Here is a 12,221-nt window from a genome sequence, read left to right on the forward strand (position 1 = left end):
CTAGAAGCCAGCATCTACAACGGGGTCAAAAGACATGACGCACCAGCTGCCACAACATGCAGCGAGGGATCCTGCTTCAACTTTCTAGTCCGCAGAAGATTCAGGCAGCCTCTGCCCAGTAGTAGTCAGCCGCCCCCCGCCCGGAGTACTAACATCCATGTCAGCCCTCTACAGCAACAGCCCCTGTCTAAACTTTCTAGTACGCAACAATTCCAGGCAGCCTCTCGCAATAAGAGACAACCGACCACCCCCGCTACTCTTTAACACCCCTGCCATTTGATGAGGCACATGCTGCTTTAGTGAAGACAAACACTCCCCAGCATGCACGATATTCTCTGTAAGCGTTTTGTTTTATCTGCGTCATGGTATTCTCCAAACACATAATTGAGAGGCGCCATCGGATAAAAATGTACATATGCATTTTGTAATTAGCACACACGTGGAGCCGTGTACTTAATCATGCCTACACTAGTCAAAAATTATTAACAACCAGACACGCCAGGGACAAAAACAGCACACACACTATAAAAATAGCCGTGTTCGTGGTTGATTTAATATTAAATTCTAGTGGCACTAACCGAGACGCCGGGATTTTCTTTTGTATTTGCTGGGAATGTAAATAAATCCCGCCTCGTTTTCATAAGTACAAGCTCGGCTGATAAAAAAAAGGTACAGCTCGGTTTTTATGCTTGGATCCTGACGACGAAGATTCCTCTTTCCCCTTCCCTCTCGTGTCGGTCCCGCGAGCGACCGGGAGGGAAACCCTAGCCGCCTCCCCTCGCCCCCTCCTCCCCTCCGTCCCTCCTCGCAGCCGCCAGTGCGCGCCAGCGGGCAAAGCCCGCATGCGTCGGCATATGCGGGGCCTCCTCACCCTTTCGCCCTGCGGCTGAGGAATAAGACATGCGGTTCGGCGCCCTTGGACGACATGGGCCATCCCATCGGCAGGCCACCACGAGATTCGCCCGACGAATATTCATTTCTCTCTCCCTCAACTGAAAAAATAAAGTATCAATGTCAACATAGAGAAAAAGGGTGGCATGCTTTTTTGTTCAGAACGTGCAATACATAATTTGATGGAGCCTGCCTGCTTCTGAAGATCGAGGGAGACGTATATACAATGGAGGAAGTGGTGAGTAATCTCATTGTAGTTAGTAACAAGCCTGCAGGAACAAATGCCTACATGGTTAAAAATCAGTGCTAAGAAAAATGATCAGTCCTTTTAAAACTGTCCAAGAGAGGGAAGTAATCTCTTGTTTGTCAACAAAAAACCTGATTGAGTAGACTCGTATATGCATGACAGAATCCCGCCTCCTTATAGAGCCATTAACCACGACGTAGTCTCCATTCCTGCGAGTGTTGTACAGAAAAGGTTCATTTTTCCTAGGCGTTGTCCATGACATAAACGACCGTTGCAACAATCACAAGACAAAAACCCGAGGCGCTCACCTCACTTCACGCAACGCCTGCATGTACTCCCTGTCTATTGTCCTGAAAGTGCAACAGTCGATCAAGTTGTGCTCGTCTTCAACAGGCATGAAATTTATTTTTAACCGTGCCGACAGGCATCCCGTGCATCGATAGTGCCCCCCGTGCCTGGCTGAAGGAGTTAGCATGGAAACTTGCTTCAAAGTCAAAGGCACCAAGTTGTTGGGCGGATCAAGGTACTGGAAAACAAAAAACGGTTTATTTTTCAGCAACAGAAAAACATCCGCTCGCAATGAAGAGCTCAAGCACACGTTCACTCACCTGCTGTCCGATGTAGTGGACGGGCGCAATGCTCTCGTGATAGCGATCCTCGACGGCAGCAACAATGGCGCCTGCAAACGCGTCCTTCACCGCCGACTATGATCACGGCCAAGCCCCGGGTTCCGTTTTCCCCTTCACCATCTCCCAATCCTTCCATCTGACTGATCACTAGATACAAAGTTATGCAGAGAGGCAAGGAGCAACAACAAGCAAGACGCGTGATATATACAGAACCAACAGCTGGACGGTGGCGTCAATTAATTAGAAGCCCACACGGCTGGTTGCGTGTTTTACTCTCCTGTCCACTTGCGGATGCATGGCAGCGTTTGTACCGTCTGGACATTGGAGTTATAATCCGGCAGGCCATTAGTAAAGGAAGGCCAGGACCCGTATTCAACTCGCATACACTAAAAAAGGCAAGTGCTGCCCTCCCTTTCCAAAGCATGGTAGAGAAAAAATGCCTCACACAAATGGTGCCAGGCAGTGCACAGCTTGCTAGATGAAAACGGCAGTTTTAAAATAGTAAACAAGTACACGACACCGTGGAACTTTTAACAAATATCCAAAATGAGACGTTTTCTGTTGCTTGCCGAAATCAGCTACTGCCGCACCCTGCTCACCCAAAAAGAGGGCGAGGTCACTTGCCCTGACTACACCTGCAAAAGCCAGGTAGTAGGCTTCCATTTTTGGCCCCTGACAACCAAAAGCTACGTCCCAGCTTTCCCCTATTGCTGTGGCGAAATTCAACAAATCATAAAATCAAAACCTTATCCACTCAAAAGTTCGGATCTCAAAGCGAATGAAGGGTTCTGATAACAACCATCCGAGCTAGTGTGGATAGCAAATAAGCTCTAAAGGATCATGAGACATACTGTTTGACCTAGGATAAGGGAGTTGATGACTCTTGGCACACTGACAAGCTTCACAAACAGACTCACTGGATTGACTATATGACAAGGGCAAATTCCCTTTATTAACTACTTGTTTGACTATGACTGATGATGGGTGTCCTAATCTTTGATGCCACCGTGCCAAAGAGGGCTTGATGACAGAATAAGCATGACGGCGCTTGTGGTTGAAAACTCTGCATGAGATGGGGTAGAGCCCTCCAATGCATCTACCGTGATGTAGAAGTTCCCTCGTTGCCCGATCCTTTATAAAAAAAGTAACGAGGGTGAGTTTCAAAGAAGACATTATTACCAGTGGCTAAACGAAACATAGAGGCAAGGTTTTTATCAGCTTGTGGAACATGAAGGACATCGTTTAGAACAAGATCACGTTTAAGAGTAGGAGAATTAATAAAAGCTTGACCAATGTGTTGAATATCCATACGTCCACCACTTGTAGTGTGAATCTGATCGTTGCCAAGGTATTTCTCCTGGAGAGCGAGTTGCTCTAGTTCACCAGTAACGTGGTCGGTTGCACCAGCGTCGACATACCACACACCATCGCCCCCTTGCTCGCGCATAGCTGCAGCAACAAGGCGTGCGTCGGGGACAAAATCTTCATCATACCGATGCCTGCAATCCAGAACTCCATGTCCTGCCTTTTTGCAAAGTTGGCACCGAGGGCGCCCCCGGGAGGAAGAGGAGCGGCGGCCAGAGTTATTGTTGAAGCTGCCGCCTGCTGGTTTGTTGGTGTAGTTGCTGGAGTTGTTGTAGCCGCCGCCACCAGAGCTGTTGTAGCCGCCATCTCCCTGAAGGTGGCCACGCCCGCGCCCACCGGTGCGGGGCTGCCCCTGGTGACCGCGCCCACGGCCGCGACCACGAGAGACAGCGTTGGCAGAAGATTGGCGAAGGCTGGTGCCGTGAAGAAGACTGAGGCGGGCATCAAAGCTCAGGAGCTGGCTTAGAGCTCCTGAACCGTGATCGGTTCCACCCGAGCAGCAAGCGCCGAGACAACAGGGTTATATTCCATGTCCAGTCCGGCGAGAATTTTGGAGACGATCTCTGGATCGGAGAGCGCGACGGCGGTGCAGGCAACTTCATTTGTAAGACTTTTAATCTTGCCTACTCAGCCATGGTCATATTACCTTTCTGAAGATTGGTCAGCTCGATGCGGGTGTTTATGGCTTGAGCTTGACTCTGAGCAGCAAATATGGCATGAATGGCACGCCAAACTTCAGCTGGCGTCTTTAACGTGGCGACCCGTGCAAGAATATCGCGGGAAAGAGAGCCCATCAAATATCCTTGAAGTTGCTGCTGTTGTGCATACCATAGGGTATTTGCAAAGTTGGCGATATGCTCTTCTTTGCCGTCCTTGGTGATGGTGAGAATGGGCGGCGGTGCCGGGCTCTTCTCGTCGAGATGATGCTCCATCTGTGCTCCTTTGATCTGTGGTAGCACGACGGCCTTCCAGAGAAGAAAGTTCTCCCTCGTCAGCTTCTCCTGTGGTGGTGGTCCAAGGGATGAGGTGGTGGTGGTGGATGAGGAGGCGAAGGTGGAGGAGGAGGTGGTGGAAAGTGCACCCATGGTGCTGGGCGACATGGCGGCGGAGGTGGTAGACATGCTCTCGATGGAGGAAGGTAGCTAGATGCGTTTTTGTTGAGAAAGAGGCTCTGTTACCATGTGAAATAATATGGGAAGCGTAGAACCCTTTGCTCGGGCCGCATTGCATTATATGGAACATATGCCGTGGCTTACAAGTTTGAATCGAGGCTAGATCGATCGGTTTACAGAGAGATATTCGGGAGAGGTTGAAACAGAAGAAGAGATATAATAGGTTTACATTTCAAAGAGAATTCTATCCCTATACAACAACTAATTCTAACAAAAAATACTATGTTGGCCGAGTCTTCGACTTCAGTCCCCGTGACAGCATAATGAAGGATGGACAACATATTTTAAGATTTAGGAAATAATCATCTTAGCCTAGTGCCCGTGACAAATCTGTTATATTATTAAAGAGAGTCAAACCATCCATCACGTGCTTCCACATTGCTAAATTATCAAATACAACAAAACTTATGTATTTGCAGTTTTTATTTTTATATATCCTAGTTTGTACAATGTGTATTATAGAACACATACGACAATCTCCCCATAGTAGGCTAAAAAATGAGAACTGGGTGTAGCTCATATGGTTAGGCTCCTTATGGTGCAACCAACTCAACAAAATTCAAGTCCTAAACTTGGCGAGATTGGTGCTTGCATTTTCCTGAATTTATTTTCAACTTTTCGGTGATGTTTGTCAGTGGGAGGAGACGTTTCATCGACTACGGGACGCATGTGGTTACTTCATCAATTTTAAGATGTGACGCCAGCTCAGAATCTCGAAGATGCTTAGGATAGGGTATGCATGATGTGTTCTTAAAGCTGAGTGTATATGTGCATATATTGGCATCTATGGTTGTATTGTGTTAAAAAAGTCAGCTAAATCATAGTAGGCTGGTTTGAGGGTCGACGTCGCGTCCCATGACCCCGGGTCGTTCGACCAAGATCGAGGGTCAGGGTCGAGACAAGATCCACGTGGTTCGACAGTGGGGACGCGGCTCGGTACGGCACAAGGTCAATCCATGCATTGGGGAGCGAGGGACACAGTGGGAATAGAGGAAGGAGATGTAGATAAAGGGAAGAACATGTAACTCGTTGTCCATGTCGTAGGGGAATGCGTCACTCAGAGTACCTAACTACTCTCTCCATAAAAAGATTGTAAAAAGATCCAGATAATGATGCATATGAAGGTCCCCATTGGGCGGAGGCAAAGTCTATCAAATTCTACTGCGACTACTCTTCTAAAGTCTTCTATTCACACAGAAATTAATTTGGATGAGTTGCCTTACGACCCCGCTGATAGGAAGAGAATTTTTCAAAGACACAAGAAATCCCAAGAAGCAATGTGGGATAACACGCAAATTTTAAACAAGAGAACCGTATAGGCCACCACTTAATTTTGATTATCCGGAGAGGGAGATTTGAGATACTCAACGGTGATTTAATCCATTGGTTTGATGAATATGGTCATTGGCTTGAGTATAGTGACAAAGTGCATAATGCCTTCTGTTTGTGTTGCTACTTTTTTCAAAGATTACAAACGGCTGGAACAAAAAACAGTACTACTCCCTCTCTCTTAGTTTATAAGGCGTGCGCGTATACCTAAGTCGTTAATTTGACCAACCTAATAAAAGTCATATATTACAAAAAAAACATATCATTATAAACTTCTGATGTTCTATTTTCAAACGGTATAATTTTTGTGTTATATAGTTTATATTACGGTGATAAAATTGGCAATCTAGGAATACACGCAAGACTTGCAAACTGAAACGGAGGGAGTACCAAGTTATCCTTATCGAGTCAATGAGGGAACCCAATGGCCAAGTTTTCTGGCTCCGCCCTGAGCCCTAGTGCCACTAGGGTCACTGACTTGGAAGTCACTCCGCATGACTTTTCGAACACCATCGAGTAGGACCATGACGCCAATGAAGACGTCATTATCATTGCTCAGGAAGCCCCTGTTGATCGATGCAGCCTTTTTAAGAGTCCCTCCTAATGCTTTTTCTGCTTCTGCCCAGCTGGTAGGTGACTATGGTGATGACGTCGTCATAATTGTCACGGAAGCCCCCGTCGTAGCCGCCATCGATGGCCGGAAGGCCCAGACGATTCCCCACGCCTCCCATGCTCACGAAGAGGTTCTTCCAGTCCGTTCTGCCACAAGCGGAGCAGACACAGTGACATAACACTTCTTGGCCGTGCATGAAGCAGAGCAGGAGGGAAACAAGAGCGGCACAACACATCTTGGTCGTGGCCCTACATTCTTGGTCGTGGCTAAGGACATCTCCAGCCGCGTCCTCAACAGACCTTTTTCAGACGATTTTGCCGCGCCGGCGTTAAAAAAACGGTCCAGTTGTGCCCCTAGAATCCCGTTTTTCGCCGGTTCGGGGCAAAATTGATGCCGGCGGACCCAGGCTGAACCCGGCGCCCTGGGGGGCGCTTGGGGAGCCGGCACAAGCGAAAAAGACGCGTGGGCCCGTCCTGGCAGCGACCCGAGGGCCTTTTCCTGCTGCTTCTTGACACTTTTTTCTCGCATCTCCTCCGCTCGCTCGCCTTCCTCCCGCCATTCCCTCCCTTTCTCCCGCCAAACCCCCTCCAGCTCGCCTTCCAGTCGCCGTCATGCCGCCGAAGAAGTACGTCATGCCGCGCGCAGCGGCAACCACGACTGGCACCGTGGCCCAGCCGAAGCAGAGGAAGCCGAGGGCGCCGCCATCGAAGCCACCGGGCATGTCGAACGCCGAGTGGAGGGTGGAAGTTCAGCGACGCGACGCAGTCACCACCAACCGGCGGAACAGGGCCATTGCCAAGAAGGCCCGCGACAACGCGGCGCGTGCGGCGGTGTCTTCCTCATCGGTCGACCACGCGGGGATGATGAATCCACCCGTCGTCAGCCACGCCCAGTACGCGCCCTGGGGACAACAAGGCGTCGGATCTCCATGGGGATCGTCGTCGCCCGGCTACGCCGACGGCGACACGCACGGGGGGTTCAACCCAAACGTGACCTTCCCCCATGGCCACCCCGCGACGCGCACACCCTCGCCCGCCTTCGTCGGCGTGCAGTACCCTCCATACAACTACTCGCAGCCCGCCGCCTATGCGACCACACCGACGCCCCATCTCCGCCGTGGGCCGCTGCCCTTCTCGCACCTCGGCGACACGGACGACACAGGAGCCGACATGGACGACATCATCGCGACAGGATCGACCGCGGCCGCCGCGTCTCCCGGGTTCGCAACCCAGGACGAGGTAGTGGATCTCAGCGGCAACATGGAGGCCGAGCTCGGCTACGTCTACGGCGAGGACGCGCACGAAGCGCAGGAACCCGAGGAGGAGGAGGACGAGGACGAGGAGGAGGAGGAGCCAGCTCTTGATCCGACGAAGGGGCGCCAGAAGAAGAAGCGGGCGGCTAGGACAGGCGAAGCGCGCATCAAGTCGACATCCAAGGAGGAGGAATGCCTCGCCGAAGCATGGAAAGTCGTCTGCCTCGACCCGACCACCGGCACGAACCAGAGCTTCGAGAGGTACTGGGACCGCATCAAGGCCGAGTTTGACGAGCGGAAGCTCGTCGACCCGTACTTCAAAGGCGTCTACATGCAGCGCGGCTCCAAGGCGATGGCGAACCATTGGGGACGTATCCAGTTGGCGTGCAACAAATGGCATGGAATCGTCGAGGAGGTCGCGGCTCGCCCGGAGAGCGGCGCCAGCGTTGAGGATCAGGTACGCACGCCGTTTGCCCGCATCTCTTCGTCGTCAACGCCCGCCGCCCGCCAACTATTTGTTCCTCCGCGCAGCTGCTGCGTATGTTCACCATGTATCGGCGCGACAACCAAGACGCCGACTTCAAGCACCTCCACGTCTACAAGCGCATTGACAAGTGCGAGAAGTGGGCGGAAGTCCGACGTACCCTCGACAAGGCCAAGGAGACATACAAGCCGGACGCGACGACTCCGGGCGCGTCAGAGGGGCGGCCGGACGGCCACAAATTGGCAAAGAAGGGGAAAAACGCCGACGCGGCAACCACGCGAGTGCAGGAGTCCATCGAGCATTGCCTCGCCGACGCCCAGGGCCGGGCCGTCCTACGTGAAGAGAAAACCGAGGCGCGGTGGTCGTCGCTGATGAAGAACAGCGCCATCAAGCTCGACCTGCTCCGGACGAACGTCACCGTGAAGAAGAGGAACATCGACATGGCTTTTCTGATGGGCAGGGCGGACATGCTCCAGAGCAACGACGAGCAGCTCAGGGCGTGGTACATGGCGGAGCGCGGCCTCATCCTGAACCAGATGCAGACGGCAACGCCGACGACGCTGACGACGCAAGCTCCCGCGCCCATGACCACACGGACGCCAAGCCCGAACGACGCCTCTACATCGCCGCCCAGCAGTGCCGAAGCCGTGCCGACACAGCCCAGCACCGAAGTAGCTCCGACACCGCCGAGCCCGCGCACGCCGACTCCGCCAACGCCTGGAGCCGACCCCGCCGAGTGAATCATTGCGCATGCGAACCTGCGGCTTGCGGCGCTCTGTTTTGTGTAACGCCAGACTACGTCCGATCGCCGGATTTGTGGCGTCTTTTGAGAGCGGGAACGACCAAGTTTAAATTTTTCGCATCCTGGAGCCGGCGCTTGGGGACGTGACTGGGAGTTAGGTCGCCCCCAGAGACCGAACTAGCGCCGGCACGCCCCCAGGCTACTCTATTTAGGCGCCCGGGGGGGGGGGGGGGGGGCGAACGGCTGGAGATGCCCTAATGTTGTTGCTGCGGCACTTGTGGTGTCCTGGAGCTTGAGGTTTAAATAGGCGGTGGAGGAGTACATAATGCGGAGCAAATACTATGGTGATTATCTTTTCTGGAATCAAGAAGAGTAAATTTCAAATAGTACTTTTTTTCTACTCCTTTCGTTTCGATTTACTCGTTATAGTTTTAGTTCAAACGAGTAAATCGAAACGGATGGAGTAGTAATGAGGGATTGGGCAACCATTACTTTATTGCCAGTTTTTTATGGGGATTTATTTATTGCCAGTTTGTATGGTCACGCCCAAGGCCGAGCATATATATCTTAATTTTTTGAGCGAGTTTTCCAAACAAACCGCCCTTTCTTTTTACTCTATCTACAGTTCTACACAAGATGGCCACTGACAGTACCACGGGCCTATGAAGTGCCAAGTTCATCAAGGCATTTCCATCTTGAAAAAATATACTTGCAACTTGAGGCTGTTAAGTACCATGTAATTGTGTCCCTGGACGAAAAGGGAATACGATGAAATTGTGGATAACATAGGTTGCTGGATCGAATGACAGAGTTTGGTTGAACATCAGAGAATCCCGGATAAAAATTAGGCAATTCAGTTCAGACTTTTTTGAAACTCACACATCTCCCCAGATAACAATTACTACTTAAATTACACCAAAATTGTAGGACAATTCATCTATTTTTTAGGAAAGCACCCAACTTTATTACTGATCAATCACATTGCTTAGTACCTCAGTTTTTATTTGCTCCTCATATTAGGTTTGTCTAAAGCCAAACTCTTTTTCTTTCAACAAGTTTATAGGAAAATATATTAATATATACACCATTAAATATATATCATTGGATTCATCATTGCATATATTTTCACGTCATATAAATTTGTTACTGTAAATGTTCATATTGTTTTCTACAAAGTTGATCAAACTTTATAAAATTTAACTTTAGTCAAAGCTTTTATTCGAAGTAAATAAAAACGGAGGGAGTACATAGCATGGGGGCTCTATATACCAGACATGTCATCCTAGCAACAGTACTAAAGAATTTTTAGCTATATTATGAGCATCTATATTACATTCTCTCCTCTCAATGCAGAATTTGACATCTCCCATGGCTGAAAGAATCACCTACACTTTTTTTTAATGGAAGGCCATCATGGCTAGCTTTATTAACTCAAGAAAATGTTTACATGATTGGCTAGTTTACCGAGGAGGAAATTAGGGGATCACCATCCCAAATACTAGAAACTTTATTATGAAAACTAAATTGAGCTAGCTCATGAGCAACACTATTAGCCTCTCTAAAATAGTGCATAAAATTGACCTTTCCTACATCCGTATCCAAGTCTAAGATTTCCGCATATATTGTTGTTGCAGCATCCCTTAATATTTGGTAAAAATAAAATAAAATCCTGTAAGGCCTATACTGGGCCCAATGTTTTGTTAGAAAGAAAGAACCTTGAACCGTGAGCTTCTATTATTGGACGCTCTTTGCGTCAAATTGTCGTCCCCACGCACAGGGAGGTAGACTGACTGGGCCGGCCCATAGAGCTGTACCGCTGCAAGGAAAAGAAAGCTAAAAAAAGAGAGGCATGCACGATGTAAGGAATCGAACCGAAGATCAACAGCTTGCAAATGCGTACTCCCAACCACTCCAACTGACTAGCATTGCCTATAACAAAACAGCGCGCACCTAAAATAACCTAGCACAACCGTCGAACCGGACTTGCCTACTGTATCAAACTGGAATTAGTTACTCTAGTGAACATCTAAAAAAAGTGTACATTTTTTTTTCTGAAAGTGTATTTTGAAAAAATGCGAACATTTCTTGAATATCTGAAAAAAAATCGTAGACAGGAACCTTTTTTCGCATATGCGGACAAACAAATTGAAACTGCGGAAAATGTTTTGGGAAAACATGAACCATTTTTTGAAGTTGTGAACAAATTATGAAATTCGGAAAAAAAATTTAAACCGCAAACATTTTTTGATTTTTTTAACAAATATTTCGAAATGCAACATTTGATGAAATTATGAAAATATGAAACCGCAAACATTTTTTGAATTTGCGAACAAAAAGTTGAAAAATGGAACTTCATGAAATATGTAACAAAAGCTTTTGAAACCATGAACATTTTTTGAAATCCCTGAACACTTTTTCAAACGCGAACGTTTTTTGAATTTCAGACCAAATTTTGCAACCACGAACATTTTGTACACTTCCAGAAGTATTTTTGAAATATGAACATTTTCTAATTTGTGAAAAATAATTCAAATACATTAACATTTTTTAAATTCTTGTAGATTTTTTGAATTTATGAACATGTTTTATAAAGTGGAACATATTTTAAAATATAAAAATAATGAATATTATAAAAAGAAAAATATCGACGTGAAGAAGGAAGAAGGCGAAAATAAATGAAAAATAAAAAAGAAAAAAGAAAAAAAGGAAAAGAAAAAGAAAAGAAAAAAAGAAAGAAGAAAGAAGAAAAATAAACAAAAACATTAAAAAGGAAAAAAGAAAACAAGAAAACAAGAAAACCGGTTCAAGGAACCTTCTAGAAGGTTCACAAAGCCAGAAAAACCAGCTAAGAAACTCTAGAAGGTTCGCAAAACCGGAAACTCTACAACCCATTAATGGGCCAGCCCAGGTCATCGATTGATCGCTGAGTCTGTGCGAAAGGTCGACACGTTGATGCAACGTGCGTCCAATAGGAAATTCCCCTTGAACCCCCAAGCTTAGCACCTTGGCTATAGACCTATAGTTGGATCGGAGAATGAATAATACAACTTCAGTTTCGGCAATAAGCCACGTGACTCCGACGACAATGAACAATAGCTTGGTCAGGACGGATTCTGGGACACAACACGTCATGGCCAAGTAAGCGTTGATAGTAGGAGGGATTCCGGGACCACTACCTCCTCCGACTGCTCTAGTGCCCACTGATAGTTCTCCGGTATATTCATCACCTCCTGCTCGTCTCACTCCAGAGTCGTCCTCATCGTGAAAATGTCCTCTGCAGCCTCCATGTAGACGGGCCCCAGTTGCATCCACCAACCATATCGACACGTTCTTCAACCTCTTTACCACGGTGTCCTCATTTTTACGCCTAGGTCCGCTCTAGTGGTCATGTTCCTCTACCTGAAGGTCACTTTTGCTAGAGGAGTGGTGTCGTCATCTGTCGCTTTGGCTCTTGATATGCATTATAATGGTGTCATGGTCGTTGCAAAAGTTGATGA

The 12,221-nt window shown here is 48.1% G+C and overlaps 1 long non-coding RNA gene and 1 other non-coding gene across 2 annotated transcripts; both read right to left on the bottom strand.

The window, feature by feature from the left end:
• Positions 1–1,084: 1,084 nt before the first annotated feature.
• LOC125506173 (uncharacterized) lies at positions 1,085–1,649 on the bottom strand. The gene is made up of 3 exons (XR_015603641.1): positions 1,447–1,649; positions 1,270–1,347; positions 1,085–1,160 (listed from the first exon to the last, which is right to left on the bottom strand). It is a non-coding gene; the product is annotated as an uncharacterized LOC125506173 (long non-coding RNA).
• A 1,924-nt stretch (positions 1,650–3,573) lies between these two features.
• LOC125511843 (small nucleolar RNA Z247) lies at positions 3,574–3,704 on the bottom strand. Its single transcript, XR_007285128.2, has one exon. It is a non-coding gene; the product is annotated as a small nucleolar RNA Z247 (small nucleolar RNA).
• Positions 3,705–12,221: the final 8,517 nt, after the last annotated feature.

Source organism: Triticum urartu, chromosome 5A (assembly GCF_056163025.1).
Source record: "Triticum urartu cultivar PI428250 chromosome 5A, HENAU_Tu73, whole genome shotgun sequence".
Classification (NCBI taxonomy): Eukaryota; Viridiplantae; Streptophyta; class Magnoliopsida; order Poales; family Poaceae; genus Triticum; species Triticum urartu.